Source organism: Pseudopodoces humilis, chromosome 6, assembly GCF_049639895.1.
Source record: "Pseudopodoces humilis isolate 2021_Gansu_Grassland_sample_001 chromosome 6, ASM4963989v1, whole genome shotgun sequence".
NCBI lineage: Eukaryota > Metazoa > Chordata > Aves > Passeriformes > Paridae > Pseudopodoces > Pseudopodoces humilis.
This window is the reverse complement of record NC_142205.1, coordinates 46551-64534: the sequence shown is the minus strand read 5'-3', so window position 1 is coordinate 64534 and position 17984 is coordinate 46551. Positions and strand designations below refer to the sequence as shown.

The following is a 17984-nucleotide window of genomic DNA, read 5'->3' as shown; positions in this document are numbered from 1 at the left end:
GGAGATGAACATACAGCCCACATATTCAAAGAGCTCCAACCTTGAGTGCAGTCTATTCCAGCTTTTTTAAAGAAAAAGACAAAAGAGAAGCAATGACAAGGATGAAGATTTAACAAAAAAGAACTTTGAAGATAAATACTTTATGCAAAAATATTCTGCATATTTAATTATTCCCCACTCATTATAGGAGCCCCTGTAAAGCACAAAACCAACACAAGAAAATCAGGCAGCCATCAATGGTATCTCCTGGGTAAACAGCCAAATCTGATATTGGAAATCACCAGAAAAATCCATGGGTTTTTTAATAATAATGTGAGTAATACTAGCAGCATATATTTTTCAAATACAAATCAGTTCCTCCGTAGACAGGATCTGCACAAGGCAAAGCCTCAAAGCTGTCGATTAACTAACTACTGTATAATGAATGTAAAGCAAGCCTGCTGCTAGTGAGTACAAAAACTTACAAAAAGTACCTTAGAATTTAGAATTAAATAACTTTGCAGCACTTACTTCAAAGCATTGTGACATTAAAGGTACATTATATGCTGGCAACTTTTGAATATGAAGGGTTTTGAATATATTTATTTTCCACAGAAGTATTACTAAAGAAAAAAAATGCAGCTTGCCTTTCCTTCATTACTCACCAGAAAAGGTAAGCAAGCTGGTTTGGTTTATAAAACACATTCAAATTAAACCTCTAAGTGGTCATCACTGGATCTCAAAATGGGTTTGTATTACTTTCAGTTAGACTGCAGTGACACTGACAGTGAAGACTTACCAGCATCTTGTCTGGAGAAGTTTCACAGCCTTTTCAGTAAAAAATACCCCAACCAAATAATAAGAAACCAATAAAAAACAGCAAAAAACTAAACAAGCAAGCAAATAAAAACAAACAATCAAAACCACCAAACAAACCCAAAAGCCCCTTGTCCATCCTAATTTTGAAGCTGCTAAATCTAGAGACTGATGCAAGCAATGAATTTTCCTCCTTTCTTCCTCCTCCCTCCCAAGTGCTCAAGCACTTCACAATTAAAAGTGATTGTTCTGGGTATATTTGGAATTGAAGGCACAGAGAAAGGGCTGTTACAGCTTCTTCCAGAACAAAAGCTTTCTATCCTAAATTGATTAATAATTTGACTTTGTTCATGTTCTCACTAAAAGCACTGAGGTTAAAGGACATATATTATAAGCAAATGCTTTAATTTATAGGCATGGAATAGTGATCAGGCACACCAGGGATGAGAGAAGCAGATAAACAATTCTAATGTAGAACAGCTAAATCCCTTCTTCTGCCACCTCAGTTTCACACCACAGGTAAAGCTGGGAAGATGTAATTAATTACAGGCCAGGTCTCACAGACGAAGGTAAAACATTACTGCAAAATCCACTTTGATAAGGATTTTACCTATGCAGCAAGAGGTACCTAAAACAAAGATAATGAACTACTCCAGGTGTTCAGAGAATTCTCTCCTCCTCTCTCTTTCATGTACACAGTCTCCTGAGAAAAAAGTGCTCAAGATGAACAAACTCATGCAAAAGTCACTGCTGTAGTGTAATCATGGAAAACCAAACGCTTTAGGTTGGGAGGGACCTTAAAGTTCATCTCATTCCACCTCGCTTCCACTGTCCCAGTCTTCTCCCAGCCCCAGTGTCCAGCCTGGCCTTGGACACTTCCAGGGATCCAGGGGCAGCCACAGCTTCTCTGGCCACCCTGGGCCAGGGCCTCCCCACCCTCCCAGGAAAGAACTTTTTCCTCACAGTAAAGATTTTTATCCTAATAATTAAGATATATAATTTAAAAAAAAAAAAAAATTAATTATAAAAATATTTAAAATTACCTAACCTCAAGACTAAGACAACAGAAACTGTGAAGGAAAAGCTGGTTTCTCTCCACCAATTCCATTTCCCCACATCAGAAGCGCTGAAAAAAAAAAAAAACAACCCAGAACTGTGCTGCATCCCAAACAACACCAGCACTTCCCCACTGCTTCAAAACCATCGTTTATAGACACTGCCTTGTGATCCAACTGCATTTGCCACACCAGAAACACGCTGGAGCTCCACTCTTGTTTGTGCCTCTAAGTTTTAAAGTCAAACTGAAAACATCCCAAGTTTAGGTCCCTGCATCTTCTCCTGTTTCCTTATTCCCAGCCTCATCTCAGAGACCCCAAAGCAGCATTTATTCACTGCATAACCTCAGCTTTATCTCTGCTGAACCAACCAGCCAAGCTGCACTGCAAATGTCAACATTACTGTTTACCTCTATTACAGATTTTTCCCCCATTCAAACTTACTGGGTAAAACAATGAATAAAAGAATTATTATTATTATTATTAATTATTATTATTATTATTATCACACAAGCAGCACATTTTGTGCTGTTTGTCAGCACATTTTTCTGTGGCATTGTTCTATAATCTATATTATCTTTGATCTCTGCTTTCACACTGCAAGAACTCCAATCTTGACACTCTTATTTCTTTGAACACCTTCACCAGCGCCTGTATTTTATGCAGAAACATTACCATGGCAAAAGGCCAATTTGTGAGGTCCCTTTGAAGGCCACCCATACCCACCACTCCTACCTGAGACACCTGCCATGCAGATGGTGGACACTACAACACTCTCTATTAATCCAATCCAACACTTGCACTCTGCTTTCCACGTCTGTTCCCAAATCCACTTACTGGATCTTGGCCTAGTTCTTTGAAATAAGGGTAATTTAGCTGAAAGTGTTTGTAATGCCCAGAAAAATGGGAGTCTCTTCCTTCGCTGGTGGTCCTAAAATGCTCCTGAGGTTTGTTGTGGTAGGGAGCTGTCTTATTCATACCAGGCAGGAGGAGACAACAGAGCACAGTCGAAAGCAAATGCATCTCACACTTCATAAACTGTCTCACTACAGCAAAAAAAGAATATTTCAATCCCTCTCTTTCCCTGGCACAGAATGAACCCCTAAAACTTTGGGGCAAGAGCCCTTGCAAGTGTCTTACCCCAAAACTTAACCCCCTGCAAGACAAAAGGACAAAGAAACCACATTATTGCAATGGTCAAAGAGAATAATCAAAGGCTCGTGCATACAAGGTCAGTAAGATGATTCTTCATCCCTTTCCCAAAATTAGAGATATTTAATTATTCAATTGATCTCAAGCACCAGTGCAATCATTTAAGATGCAGTACAGCACACCTGTGGCCCTTGTAAATAAAGCCTCATAATTCAAATTCTTTAAAGCCCACATGCTCAGAATTGACAGACATCAATCTTCCTCTCCAGTTGGAGAGCCCTTCACTTTGATAAGCTTTCAAGTTGTCAGGCCTACATTTAAGGAAAAAGCATTCATTGGCAGAACACATGCTCTATTGTGAATGAAAAGAGGTTAAGCAACTGACTTCATCTTCAGGCCAGCGGGAATAGGAATAAGCGGAGTTTAAGGCCATCCCTGTGGAGCAGAAGACCATTGTCCTGCTGCACTTTCTCAGACAAATGCAAACCTACCAAGTTTCTATGAGAAATATAAAAGCAGCAATCCCTTCTGCCTTCCGATGCTGCATATGAAACTGCTGCCCTATTCTTCCTAAACACTAAACCCCAAAATAATCCATTGAACTCTCAAGAAGCCCATTTAGACTGATTTAGCTCCAAACTTGCCACCCCCATCACTGCTGATTTTTAGACCAAATGCAGAACTCAGAACTTGGTAGTCACACTTACAGAAAAGCACAAGCCAAAGATCAGACAATGTTGTAACAAAAATGAAAATATTGAGACATTCTATAAATAAATATCACAGCCTGACCCACTTTCGTAATAGGGATAGAAATAATTTTTTTTATTTCCTTCCTTACATTCAGAAGTTGTAAGCTACTATGTAGCAGTGGTACCTGCTGGGAAAACTGATCCCTAAAAAAATAAAAGTTCCTAGGAAAAAGATTGCTGTTAACTTCTATTTCATCAAAACCAGATTTTGACACAGATATTCAAATACAGATCCCTAAAATAGTCGTGGTACATCCCAAAATCCAGATGGGCATTTGTGAACCTACAGAATGACAAATCCTTGACTTTCTAAAGCAGGGCTGAAACAACACCATAAGAACACCATAAGATCAGAGATTTGATAACAAAAATAACGTGTTTATTAATGAAACAAATTCTCAGGCAATATCATAATTCAATGACACCTTGATCAATAAGGAGGCCAACTGAAGGATGCCGCAAGTAGTAAAAATAATACAACAGCAAAGGAGCCTTTTAAGCATCAAATATTAAACCTGAGAGAATAAGGGAAGTCTGGTTCCCCTGAATAAAAAGTCTGTGTGTTATATAAGGATATTATGTCTATCCCAAAAAGGCTCTTATCCTCACATGTATTACATTAAAGAATGAAAGACATGTAAATATTTGTCGTGAAGGAGGGGACAAAGAATTTCATTGAGGGGAGAAGGAAAAGTCCACAGAGAACCAATAATAAACAAACAATTTATCACTACAATATCCTAAAATTTATGTAGATTATGCCATTTTCTACCTCATTTCAGTGAATCTGCTTCCAGACATATTCCTGTCAGCCACATGACCTCTCTCTCCAAACAGTCTCTCCAGCACACCCACCTGTAGGATTTTGGACAGGCACTCCAGCAGGACTGTGCTCACTGGCTCAGGGAGCAGAGCTCAGGTCAACGCCAGTGCTGGCCCAAGAACCAGGCTGAGTTTCCTGCTCTGTTCCCTCCCACAAACAGCTGACAACAACAACATGAGAGATGAGGGAGGGTGACACGTCTGAGGGATGGCATCAAAGGGGACTTGGACAGGCTGGAGACATGGGACTGTGTGAACCTCATGAGGTTCAACAAGGCCGAGTGCAAGATCCTGCACCCGGGTGAGGGCAGGGCCTGGTCTCAGAAGAATCTGAGGATGGAGGCATGGAGAGCAGCCTTAGGGAGAAGGACTTGGGGGTGCTGCTGGGTGAGATCTGGACATGACCCAGCCCAGAAGCCCCCGAGACCTGGGCTGATCCCAGCGTGGGCAGCAGGGAAGGGGGGATTCTGCCCCTCTGCCCTGCTCAGGTGAGGCCCCACCTGCAGAGCTGCCCCAGGCTGGGCTGATCCCAAAGGAAAGGTGGGAATTGTGTCCCGGAGCCCCTCAGGTGAGGCCCCACCTGCAGAGCTGCCCCAGCCCCGGGGCCAAGAGCAGGAGGACGTGGAGCTGCTGGAGAGAGTCCAGAGGAGGCCCCGGAGCTGCTCCAGGGCTGGAGCCCCTCTGCTCTGGAGCCAGGCTGGGAGAGCTGGGAATGTTCCCCTGGAGAAGGGCAAAATGCAGGGAATGCTCAGAGTCTCTAATGTAATTTTTAAAAGAATTCTTTTTGTTCCTTTTTTCTCTCTTTCTTGATTCTGCTGTACTTCTTCTGTACTTTTTTTCACTCCTGGATTTCTCAGCTTCTCTGAGCTGAGCTCCTTAGGGATATTCCCTCACGGGGAGTTCCGCTTATCACAGTCCTCCAAGTCAGGACAAAAACTCCAAAGCCTGTTAGGATCTTGTTTCTCGTGTTTATTAGGATGTTATCACAAAACTTGGCAGGTCTCTCCAGACTATCTTCACAAGTTTAATTCACCACAATCCGGCTAATTTTCTTCTGTTGACACAGAATGGCCTTGTGGCTCACTTTGGCTTTGAAAACACAAAATGGCCCCGAACCACACAGTTCTTTTATCTTTATACTTATTCTTATCCAATTAACAATAGACACATATATTATTTTTCTTAATGACCCAATGACCCAACACCTGTGTGTTGCACTGAAGCCTTTTTTATCCAATCACTTACTATTACCCAAAAAACCTCTAGAAGAACATGGAGAATAAAGAAGAAGGAAAAGAAACAAGTCTAAATCCTTCATCTTGTCTTCTGCTTTCTAAGCTATTTAAAACTCTGAACTTTAACTTTTTCACCCAGTGACTTAAGAAAACTTTCTAATCTACTCACTCACACTCTTAGCTTTTCTATCTAACTTTAACAATTGTTTTCATGTATCACCATGAAAACATGCTCATAAATTTCATATTGTATGAAATTCAATGTTTTTCTGGATCTCAGAGTTAAGTATCAGAAACAAGGGCATACACTCTGTGTCTCAGACTCCCACACCTAAAGGGGCTCCAGCAGAGCTGGAGAGGGACTGGGGCCAAGGGCTGGAAGGACAGGGCACGTGGAACAGCTTCCCATTGCCAGAGGGCAGGGCTGGATGGGATCTTGGGCAGGAATTATTCCCTGGGTGGGTGTACAGCCCAGGCACAGGTGCCCAGAGCAGCTGGGGCTGCCCCATCCCTGGAAGTGCCCAAGGACAGACTGGATGTGTCTTGGAGCACCCTGGGATAATGGACAGGGTCCCTGCCCATGGCAGGGGGTTTGGAACAAGATGTCTTTAAGGTCCCTTCAACCCAAATCATTCTAGGATTCTACCTTTTAGCACCTGCAGAAACAATTGGGAATAAGCACCCAACTTCACAACATAAACAAGCAACACTTACGTTTGCCAGTATCCAGGAGAAAGAAAGATGGGAACAAAAAAGCTGCCTCCTAATTTTTGGTTTTACAGGAACTTCTCATTACCACATACATATTGGTACAGAATTGTAAACACTTCCACAAACACTTCATCAGTTCTTCTCCCTTCCCTTTTCCAGTTCAAGCCAGCTGTTCCTCCCTCCCACAGACTGTTGTGCTAAATTCGTTATCACAGCGAGAAAAAGAATGATTTGCAACCCCTTGCAGAAAAGCACGAGTGGCATTTTCCCCAAACGACTCTTGTTAATGAAAGCAATTTCACACTACATAGAAAAAAAAGGAGCTAAATACCAAACACTTTGAGTATCTAATGAAGACAGGTGTACACAATTGGCTTCCTTGAGAAGTTCCCCTTCATTAAGTAGAACAAAACTCAAAAATAAAGAATAATCCAGATGACTTGAATTTAGACAGGACTACATTAACATACGAAAAATGTGAATACCAAGCACTCGTCCAGCTGTATGTTCTCATTCATACCTATGGGATGGGAAGTCACCTGCAGCACTTTATACTCAAATATGCAGCCAAAATCCCAGCTTAGCAAATGGAGAAAAGGCCAGACTTCATGTAGCTCTGATTAAATCATCTTAATCCCTTCAATGAAAACTTTTGACTGTTGGCATAGGTCACTTTAACCACACAGATTACTCCACCAGCCAGCCAAAGCTTTCCAACCAGCTCCTGGGAAGAATGAAACAAATCCACAGTGCTCAAACCATCCCAATGTTTATTTAAGAGCCTGAGAAAATAAACCAAATGTGAAAGTCATCCAGTAACTCAACAGCTCCAAACTGCAGGAGGTGAAGAGTTGGACGGACTTTCAAATGCCAGTGTGTGTTAGTCAGCCTCACTGTGACTGGTCTAAATCCCTAAGGGAATGGGGTGAGTTTAGGCACTATAGACTGCTATGCCTTATTAAATGCATCTGCATGATAATTTTTACAGTTCAGCTCAGGTATTTCCTAATATTTTTCCTAATCCTTCTACAAAATAAAAACAGGCTGTGAAAGCTGGGAATGCTCCCCTGGAGAAGAGAAGGCTCCAGAGAGACTTTAGAGCCCCTTCAAGAGCCTAAAGGGGCTCCAGGAGAGCTGGAGAGGGACTTGAGATGAGGGCTGGAGGGACAGGACCAAGGAAATGGCTTCCCACTGCCAGAGGGCAGGGCTGGATGGGATCTTGGGCAGGAATTGTTCCTGGCAGGGTGGGCAGGCCCTGTCCCAGGTGCCCAGAGCAGCTGGGGCTGTCCCTGGATCCCTGGCAGTGCCCAAGGTTGGACACTGGGGCTGGAGCTCCTGGGACAGTGGGAGCTGTCCCTGCCCATGGCAGGGAGTGAGACTTGATGGGCTTTTTTAAGATTCCTTCCAACCTAAAACATCCTGGGATTCTACGACTTTTTAAGCACACTTTAATCAAGCAAAGACTACATGAAATCATTTTATTTTTGGAACGAACTCTGAAAATATAGAAACAATGCACTCATTGGCACGTTACACAGATTTTTTGGTTTGTGTCAATGCTGCCTTAGCAACAGTCTCACTACAATATCTTTATAATCCAAGACATGTTAGCATTTCTTTCTAGGATAAGTAGCTCTGGAGTGTTTGTCTGTGAAACACTCTTGGTTCAGGGAAGGTCACACCGCTGCCTCCTGATTCCTTAGCTGCAAAGACAGATGTTCCTGCATGGGGGGGAGGATGGGTTTATCTTTTCTTGTAGTGAGGCAGTGTCTAACACGCAGATCTCTTGACAGACACTGCAAAGAAACTCTTCCTTCAAAAAAAATCAAAAACACAAAATAACAAATCCAACAGACAAATAGACCCATTAAAAAAAATACCACAATTGTGGACATCTGACCCAGCCAGCAAAGAGCTAAACATCCTGAGGGAAGACGTGGCTGCAAACATCATTGCATCCCTAGCTCAGCCATATGCATGCACCTTTCCTATTGCCTCCAAAATGACTTTGAAAGGAGTTATTCTGGGACTGTAGTGGGAAAAAATGAAATTCCATCTGCTTGCAACAGATTTGTGACAACAAAAACAAAGATAGTGGCTCAAGATTAGTTATGCAAAGTTTTGAAATAACCCCTCACTCTGCTACCAAGCTGAACATGACTGACAGTCCACCTCTCTACTAAACAACTCTAAAAAAAGTCCCAACTTCTTATTTAGGATTCAGTCATCACCAGTCTTTCCTCACTCTGGTAACATCTATAGGAAATGGCCCTAGAATGAAGGAGAGGTTTGATCAGATATTATGAAGAAACTGTTCTCCACAGAAGAGATGAGGCCCTGGCACAGGTGCCCAGAGCAGCAGTGGCTGCCCCATCCCTGGCAGTGTCCGAGACCAAGCTGGACAGGGCTTGGGGCAGTCTGGGATAGTGCAAGGTGCTTCCGCTAATAGCAGTGGAATGGAATAACATGATCTTTAAGGTCCCTTCTAATTCAAACTATTCTGTGGTTCTAAAAGCCTGTTTGAACTAATAAGGAATTGTGCACAAAATACTGCTGTGCTTTCCTTAGTTTATTAAGAAAAGTAGGAAAGGAAAAGGTTTTTCCTCGTTCCAATTTCCCATTTAGCTTCCTACATTTTCATTTCATTATCTCTATTCATAACCAAGATGGCTTAAAACATTATTTATAAGAGAAATACCGACCATCCCCCAGTCCATACTCTTAAACCTGTAAGGAAAAGTTCATTCCTGCCTTAAAATTGCTTAAACAAAGAAATGATACTTCACCATACCCTATGACAGAGCACTATGAGAACCACTTATGTGGAGTCCTCCAGAGCAGAAAGCCATAAGCCTCTTCACATGGAGTGCTTCCCTCCAGCACACTCCAACATCAGTGCATTGTCCATGCTCAGAAGCATTTCAAGCTGTTGATGTGACTTGGGTGTCTACCAGGCTCTTCTCTTGGATGTATTTTTGTTCCAGGCCCAAAGCAATTATTTGCTTCGTTATGGGGCTGAGGAACACACACAGGTGTAGCACAGGTATAATAACACTAAGGGCAATCTTGGTGTCAACCCTCATTTCAGATATTTAACACAATAAATACCAAACTTCAGGTCAAAGGAGGAAATTTCAGCTGTATGTTTCCCAGACCTAACCACAAATTCATCAAAGCATCATAAGGTCAGTACATCCTCTCATCTCCTGTACTTTAAATTAATCTGACAGAGGTAATTTGTAGCACAAGGAATAAGAAATGAAGCAATCACGGAGATAAGTTCCTCTTAGACATATGAAAAATCCAAGAGTATCAAGCACTGGACAACAGCTTTTCATTTTGTTCTTATGCTAAAATTATCTATGCAAATGTACAAATAAAAATTCATAGTTTCATGACAAAAATAATTTAAAATATGTGCTGCACAATGTTTCCTAGGAATTTTTAAACTCCCACATCCAGTTCCAGATCCCCTCCAAATATCCCAAGTATCTGGACCACAAGTGCTTGATCAGGTCAGGTTCCCATAGCCTAGGTCATGTCAAACCCCTGTTACATCTGAACAGACCTCAAAACAGAAACATGATTCTCAAAGCAGAGGGAAAAGTGGTGTCACTGGCTGACAGCAGCTCTGGCAAGAAGGTGAGCTGTCAGCAGTCTACAAAAGAGAAAAGCAAGAGCAGGTTGGAGACCCACCTTGTTTTTCCCCTTCATCCCACCCACGGGAACAGCTGCTTTCCTGCCTGCCAAGAGCTCTAGAGTACTATTTTGAGCATTTTGCATCTCATTATTTATTTACTAAAGGCTGATATGGGAAGAGTGAGCCAAAACTTGCTCAAAGCATTTAAGTTTTACTTCGATTAAGACAGCCTGCTCAAATGGGCTCTGAGTCAAATGGTTCCACTAATTGCAATCCCTGGTTTAGAAAGAGTGCAATCAGTTCTTGGTTAGGTCCTACAGCTGCAAAGCTCTTCACTGAGGGGTGAGTTTCTCATCTCAGCAAGTTTAACAAGCAGAAGTTAAAGCACATGGCAGTTCCTAAACCATGAAATGGCCTTTCCCAGGAAATCAGTCGATTTAAAATTGAGCTGTAAAATTAAAGCCCCTTTACTGCTCCCCATGAGTTAAATATTACAGGTGAGGAAGCAGCAGCTGGCACAGATACAGCACGAGCACTGCCCCAGTTAAAGGAAGGCTAATGGGAGTTAACCACAGAATCACTGGGGTTGGGAAACACCTCCAGAATCACCCAGTCCAACCTGTGACCCCCACCACACCCACACACCCCTTGTCAAACAGCCCAGAACACCGAGTGCTACATCCAGCCGTTCCTTGGACACCTCCAGGAGTGGGGACTCCACCACCTCCCTGGGCAGCCCCCTCCAAGACCTGACCATGCTTTTCCAGGAAGAAATTCCTGCTGATGTCCAAGCTGAGCCTGCCCTGGGCCAGCCTGAGGCCGTTCCCTCTCCTCCTGTCCCTGTTCCCTGGGAGCAGATCCCAAATCCCCCCCGGCTGTCCCCTCCTGCCAGGGACTTGTGCAGAGCCAGAAATTCCCCCTGAGCCTCCTTTGCTCCAGCCTGAGCCCCTTCCCAGCTCCCTCAGGAATTCTCCAGCCCCTTCCCAGCTCCCTCAGGAATTCTCCAGCCCCTTCCCAGCTCCCTCAGGAATTCTCCAGCCCCTTCCCAGCTCCCTCAGGAATTCTCCAGCCCCTTCCCAGCTCCCTCAGGAATTCTCCAGCCCTTTCCCAGCTCCGTTCCCTTCCCTGGCCACGCTCCAGCCCCTCCAGGGCTCTCCAGAGCTGTCCCAGCACTGGAGGTGCCCCAGCACAGGGGACGGGCACTGCCCTGGTCCTGCTGCCACCCCAGAGCTGGCACAGCCCAGGGACCAGCGGCCTCCAGTGGCCCCTTGCCCACCTGGGCTCATTGTCCAGAAGCTGTCAGAGCACCCCCAGGGCGTTTCCCAGCCCCTCTGCCCCCTAAGTGCTCCATGAGTTTGCTGCAACTCAAGTGCAGGACTCAGCACGTGGCTTTGTTGACCCTCAACTTGGTGATCTCAGCCCATCAATCCAGCTGCCTAGACCCTCTGCAGAACTTCCTGCCCTCCAACAGACTGACACTTCCACAGAATTTTGTGTCATCTTCAAACTTACTAAGGTTGCACTCGATCCCCTCATTCAGGTCATCAATAAAATATGAACTAGCTGAGCTACTACCTGTTAGCATCAGCTCAGCTAACCCTGACCTGAACCCTCCAAAGCAAGGAGGGCAAGCAGCATTTAGACCTTTGCCACCAACCAACTCCATCACAAATTACTTGATTTTTTGTTCTTTTTGTTTTGTTTTTTTTTGTTGTTGTTGTTGTTTCCCCATCTCCTTAAAAACTCTGGTATTTCAGAGACAGAAAAGGCAAGAACTGATAAATACTGAGTGCTTATTTTTAAGATCTGGACCATTAATTTCAAAGTTTAACTCAAGTCGCCATTTTCTATGTGTGGGCAACAGCTTTAAAGATGAATCCCAAAGTGTTTCGTGGACAACAAACACAGAAAAACCTTGAAAGCTAACAGGGCTTTACAGGCAAACACAATTACTAAACTCACCCACAGGACTTTTCACAATATCCCTTTTAACATCAGAGGGAAACAGGAGAACCTTGCACAATTCATACTAAATTTGCTGCTGATTTGGAACCCAAATAAATTTAGTTACTATTTGCATGACACATTTGCTATCTCAGTGAGTCACAGGATTTCATGGTGTTAATGTTGGTTCAATAACAATCAATAAGTAATTTCCTCATGGACAAAAACTGTGGCTGATGCATTTATTCAGAGTTTGGTCTGAGCTGTCTCTTGCCTGTGATCCTCATTGTTTCACACTGAACTGAAAAGCTGACATTTTCCCAGGGCTCTCTATCCTCTTCTCTGGAGACAAAATTATTTCTACATGAGCAGTGCTGTGACTTGTCAATAAGCACAGGCTGCTCTGCCAGACGAGCCTGGAGACTCCCAGGCCTCACCCAGCCACTAATTTGCTGCAGAGCACTTTGCATCCGGCCTATCCCAGTCACATTCCCACAATTCCCTAACACAGGGGCATTGGCAAAAGGAGGATTTTATGAAAGACTCAGTGTAGTGAAGCATTACATGAAAATTACACATTAATACAAAACTTTTGCAAGGTTACTAACAGTACCACTTGAGCACTGCATTAAAAACAATCACTTTTTAACACCAAAAACAAATCAAAAATCATTTATGTAAATAAACATGGGGGAGGGAAGAGTAATTTGCAAACATGCTTTACTGTAACTTTACATAAAAACTTCAACATCACTTTTGCACAGGTTCCAGCATGCCACAGCAAAAATACAACATCCCACAAGGGACAAGCACAAGGTCTTATGCTTCCAGCTTTCTGCTAGAAATTCTGTTCTCCCAGTTTTGGTGCCTTGTGTGATGTGTAGTCACTGCTCATGTGATAAAGTTTGTGCTTAGAGGATTGAAACACTAATTTCAGTCATTGTATCTTTCAATGATTTCAAAAACTCAGATAAAAGCACATGTGGGACGTTGTATTTTTGGTTGCATTTTGAACCACAGCATCATTTTTCCTTCTTCTCCTCTCTGCCTTTTTCCTTGTGTTCCCAAATGCATCATGCTGACAAGTAACAGCCATTCAAAGAACCAATTCCTATTTTTGGTTTGTTTTTTTTTTTTAATATATAACTTCTTCTTAACAGACTTTTTCTGTAAATCCCCAGGAGTGTGATGTCACCTCAGCCCCATTCTGTCACTTCATTCCTCCTGCTCTGCCCAGATGATGGTGTGATCTCTGCACCCAGGCTCCACAATGACATCATCAGTGATGTAAGAAGTGCACATCTCTTCACTTTACCCAGGTCATGAATGAAAATATTAAACCAGGTTCCAGCTCCAATTTCCTACCCTCTCCCTTTCTTTCACAGTGTGAGAAAATAAAGTTGAAAGAGAACAAAGTCATTGAAGCAAAACTATTTATCAATATAAACACGGCAGCTGAGTCAGGTGCATCTCACTGAGGAGGCACACCTCCCCCTGAAATGTACAAACTTTTATGCCCTGCCCCAGCCATGGGGCATCCCTGACCCCTTTCCCACTGCCTGGGTACTCAGGAACTTACATTCTTTCTGACCACCTACTGCACTCAAACCAACACCTTCTCCACTCTCCCTTTTATCTCCCTCCTAACAAACATCAGTTAACTCCCCTTTTCCTTCCCCCTACATTCATGAGGCCTAGCCTCATGCTAGCTACATCTTTGCCTACCTGACATTAAGTATATATTCTTTATGCCTGAAGCAAAATGTTATTTTATCCCTCACAATCTACCCCCATTTTATTTATCACCTTTTGCTGAGGCCCTTGGTTTGGTTATCTGTCTGGTCGGTGGGGGCTGGGCCCTATTTGCAAAGCGGTTATATTCAAATGTAACAGTTACACTCCAGTCCTGTTATTTTGCCAACTCATGCTGAGCTAGGTTCATTCCAATGTTTTAGGTGTTCATTTCCTGCTGAGGCACTAGCTTTGCTCTAGCTGATGTAAAATAAGATGTAGGTCTTCTTCTAGCTCCTTTCTTTCCTGATCTCATCTCCTTAGGACCATGATGTTCTGGGCTCCAATTCTTTGACTAACAGCTGCTAGGTCTGGGTTCACTGGCATTCTGATCACCTTCATTCCTTCTACTACACTAGCAATTAACCTGATAAAACAGGGAATAAAACAAGGCATAAGCAATAATCCAGCAAAGGCACATGATAGAAAGATGCCCATCTTCCACCAGGTTTTCCCAAATAGGTTATCCTACTGCTGGGAATCCCACACTGCGTTCCATTTCTGTACTGGCACACAGGCAAGCTTTCTGATGTTTGAGCCTATGTTCCTAAATTTTGGGCAATCCAGTAGGTTTGTGTTCCACCAGGGATCCCTTCCTGACGTTTTGTAGTTTTACCAGAATAGCATGCCATATTGAGACACAGATGATGGGTGAAACATCTTTAATTTTTTCCAGCAACTTTCCAGGTTCTATGGCATTTAATGCAACGGTCAGCTAAGATGGAGTTTACTAGGACTAAAATTATAACCCAGGCAGGAGTATTTAAATTATTCATTTTCAGGACTGATTATCTTTTAAGGGTTAATTTTAGAGGGTTACTTCTCTGTATCAGTCCAGCCTGGTCCTTTAATTTGGGTTTCATGTGCCCACCCTCTCTTCGTAGTGTGTACTGCTCCCTCAATTATCAAGCATATTTGAAAGGAACCTTCCCATGCCAGTGTCAAAGTGTCGTTTTTTCAAGATTTTACCAACACACAATCTCCCAGTTTTACCTGATGCATGTAAATGTCCAGGGCTGAGCTTTGGGGCAACAACCCCTTCTTCTAAAACCTGCAAAAGAAAGCATTATCTCCTGCAAATAATTTTTGCAACACAGGTCATTTGTTTCAGGAACTGGCAACCTTTCCTTCCCAAATAACGTAACCCAAACAACATTTCATAAAAAGATACTCCATGTCAGGGCTACTAAAACCAGCAGGGCATGCCTTCCCCTAGTCTCACTGTGTGCAGAATCAGAGGTCAAGTCTCCCAGACAATTGCCCAGATTGTGAGAAACACTCACTCACCAATAAAGTTGAAAGAGAACAAAGTCACTGAAGCAAAACTATTTATCAATATAAACACGGCAGCTGAGTCAGGTGCATCTCACTGAGGAGGCACACCTCCCCCTGAAATGTACAAACTTTTATGCCCTGCCCCAGCCATGGGGCATCCCTGACCCCTTTCCCACTGCCTGGGTACTCAGGAACTTACATTCTTTCTGACCACCTACTGCACTCAAACCAACACCTTCTCCACTCTCCCTTTTATCTCCCTCCTAACAAACATCAGTTAACTCCCCTTTTCCTTCCCCCTACATTCATGAGGCCTAGCCTCATGCTAGCTACATCTCTGCCTACCTGACATTAAGTATACATTCTTATGGCTGAAATAAAACATTATCTCTCACAATAGAATCATGAAATGGTTTATGTTGGAAGGGATCTTAAAGCCCATCCAATTCCAAACCCCCACTACGGTCAGGGACACCTTCCACTATTACAGACTGCTCCAAGCCAAATCCAGTCTGACCTTGGACACTTCCAGAGATGGGGCAGCCACAGTTTGCTGGAAAACCTGTGCCACCTCACCACTCTCATCAAAAAAAGCTTCTTCCTTATATCTAATCTAAATCAACACTGTCTCTGTTTGAAGCCATTCCCCCTTGTCCTGTCCCTCCAAGTCCTTGTCCAAACTCCCTTTACATCTTCCTTGTCAGCTCCTTTCCATTACTAGAAGGCCACAATTAGGTCACACCAGAGCCTTGTCTTCTCCAGACTGAACAGTCCCAATTCTCTCAGCCTTTCCTCATAGCAGAGCTGCTCCATCATCCCTCTGAACATCTTGGTGCCTCCTCTGGACTCCAAAAGCTCCAGGTCTTTCCTGTGCTGGGGTCCCAGAGCTGGAGACAGCTCTGCAGGTGAGGTCTCACCTGAGCAGGGGAGAATCCCCTCCCACAGCCCCTCTTTTAACTCTTATCCTCCTGTTTAACACCTCACCAACTGCTCCCCTTCCATACCTGCAATATGAGAAGGAGCCTGATTAAGTCTATATCAATAGAAATAGCAGAATGGAAGATAAACTCTCCAGATTTCCTCACTACCACACCTGAGATGAAAAGTTCTTCATAGGTCATGCAGTGCAGTCCAGTTCTGGATGCTGCCATTGAATCAAAGTGGCTTCCAAAGCCCAGATTCCAGTTATTTATATCTTACAGGTGCTTTCATCCTAAATGATGCTTATAAAACATCTGACACACATACTTATTGTATTTTAAACAGTATCACTTACAAATGGCAAATATATCTAGCAATTTCTGTCTATGTAGTATCATTCTTTCCTTTAATGCATTCTTAAATTTTGATCTTGAGGTCAGACTGATGCAGCTGAAGAAAGCAGATCATCTTTCCCAACATTTTTTTTAATCACTGCTCCACAAACCAAAGATTCAACTAATGTTACTTTCTTTGACTAGTTTTTCACCTTCTTTATCCCATTTCTAAAATTGCTCTTAAAAGATTATCCATACACCTGATCAAGGGCAAAATTCAATTATAATTAGATGATGAAAAGGTTTTAAAAGTGAATTAAGGATATAGAGGATACAACAGAACTTCTGAAAATCTCATCAAAGCATTACAAGAGTAGTGATGAAAAAGGCAGAAAATCTCATTTGAACCAGTGAACATGAATGCCACCAGTATACAAATAATCAAAGTACAACATGGATTATTTTAAGGGCAACACAATGCAAATGTTATGACTAGGAGTCCTATATACTCCCTCGGTAACACAGTATGTATATATGGGTCCCATGTTCTCACTTCCAGTGCTCAGGATGGGCTCTGCAGTCAGCTTGGGAAAGGACTCACCATTCTCCAAAAGCTTGGTGTGGAAACAGTTCTCTAAAAGCACATTCAAATTGGCAGGTAAGACTCTGATGGCATTAGTCTGACGGTGCCCAGCCTCAGTCTGCAGGGACTGCCAAGTACCTCCTTGTACCCAATCAATTCAGCATCACAGCTGTTATCCACTTCATAAATCAGTCCTTTATCCTGTATTAATTCACTTGGAGAGGGAAGAGGGATATAATCCTTCTGAACTGCAACTTCAATGAAAACACAGCAAAGAAGTCAGGGTACAAACCATGACTGTGGACAAAAACAAAACCCAAAAAATTCCCTAAACCAGACCAAGTGACGCACAGCAGTTTCCCTTCCCCATTTTCAATCCTGTTGCAGTCTGCTGCCACTGATTTGCTACGGATATCACCGGGAAGCAAGGACAGCAGGGAAGATCGCTGGTTTTGGCTTTATTTCCACGTGGAATCACACAATATCCTGAGTTGGAAGAGACAGACAAGGATCATTGAATCCAAGTCCTGGCTCTGCCCAGGACACCCCAACAATCCCACCCTGTGCTTGCGCGCATTTCCCAAATGCTCCTGGAGCTCTGGCAGCCTTGGGACCATGAGGACCTGGGGAGCCTGGGCAGTGGCTGACCATCCTCTGGGGGAAGAACCTTTTCCTGATATCGACCTAACCCTCCTTAACAGAGCTCCAGTCATTCCCTTGGGTCCTATCCCTTGTCACAGAGGGCAGAGATCAGAGCTACCCCTCAGGAGGAGCCGCAGTTCACGGTGATCTCTGACTCAGCCTCCCCTCCTCTCCTGCAAGCATATTTCTGAAGAGGCTCTGGGATAAGACTGCAGGTGGCATATTGCCACCATTTACCTTTAGTTCAATGCCCATTTAGAACAGACATGTCCTGTGCAGTCTGTGGACAGGGTTCCTCAGAAGGCAGCTCATAACAACATTTTATTTACAT

At 43.3% G+C, this 17984-nt stretch overlaps 1 protein-coding gene across 1 annotated transcript in view; it reads right to left on the bottom strand.

The window, feature by feature from the left end:
* ATRN (attractin) overlaps positions 1-17984 on the bottom strand; it is a 148726-nt gene that overhangs the window by 118108 nt on the left and 12634 nt on the right. The window lies entirely within an intron of this gene.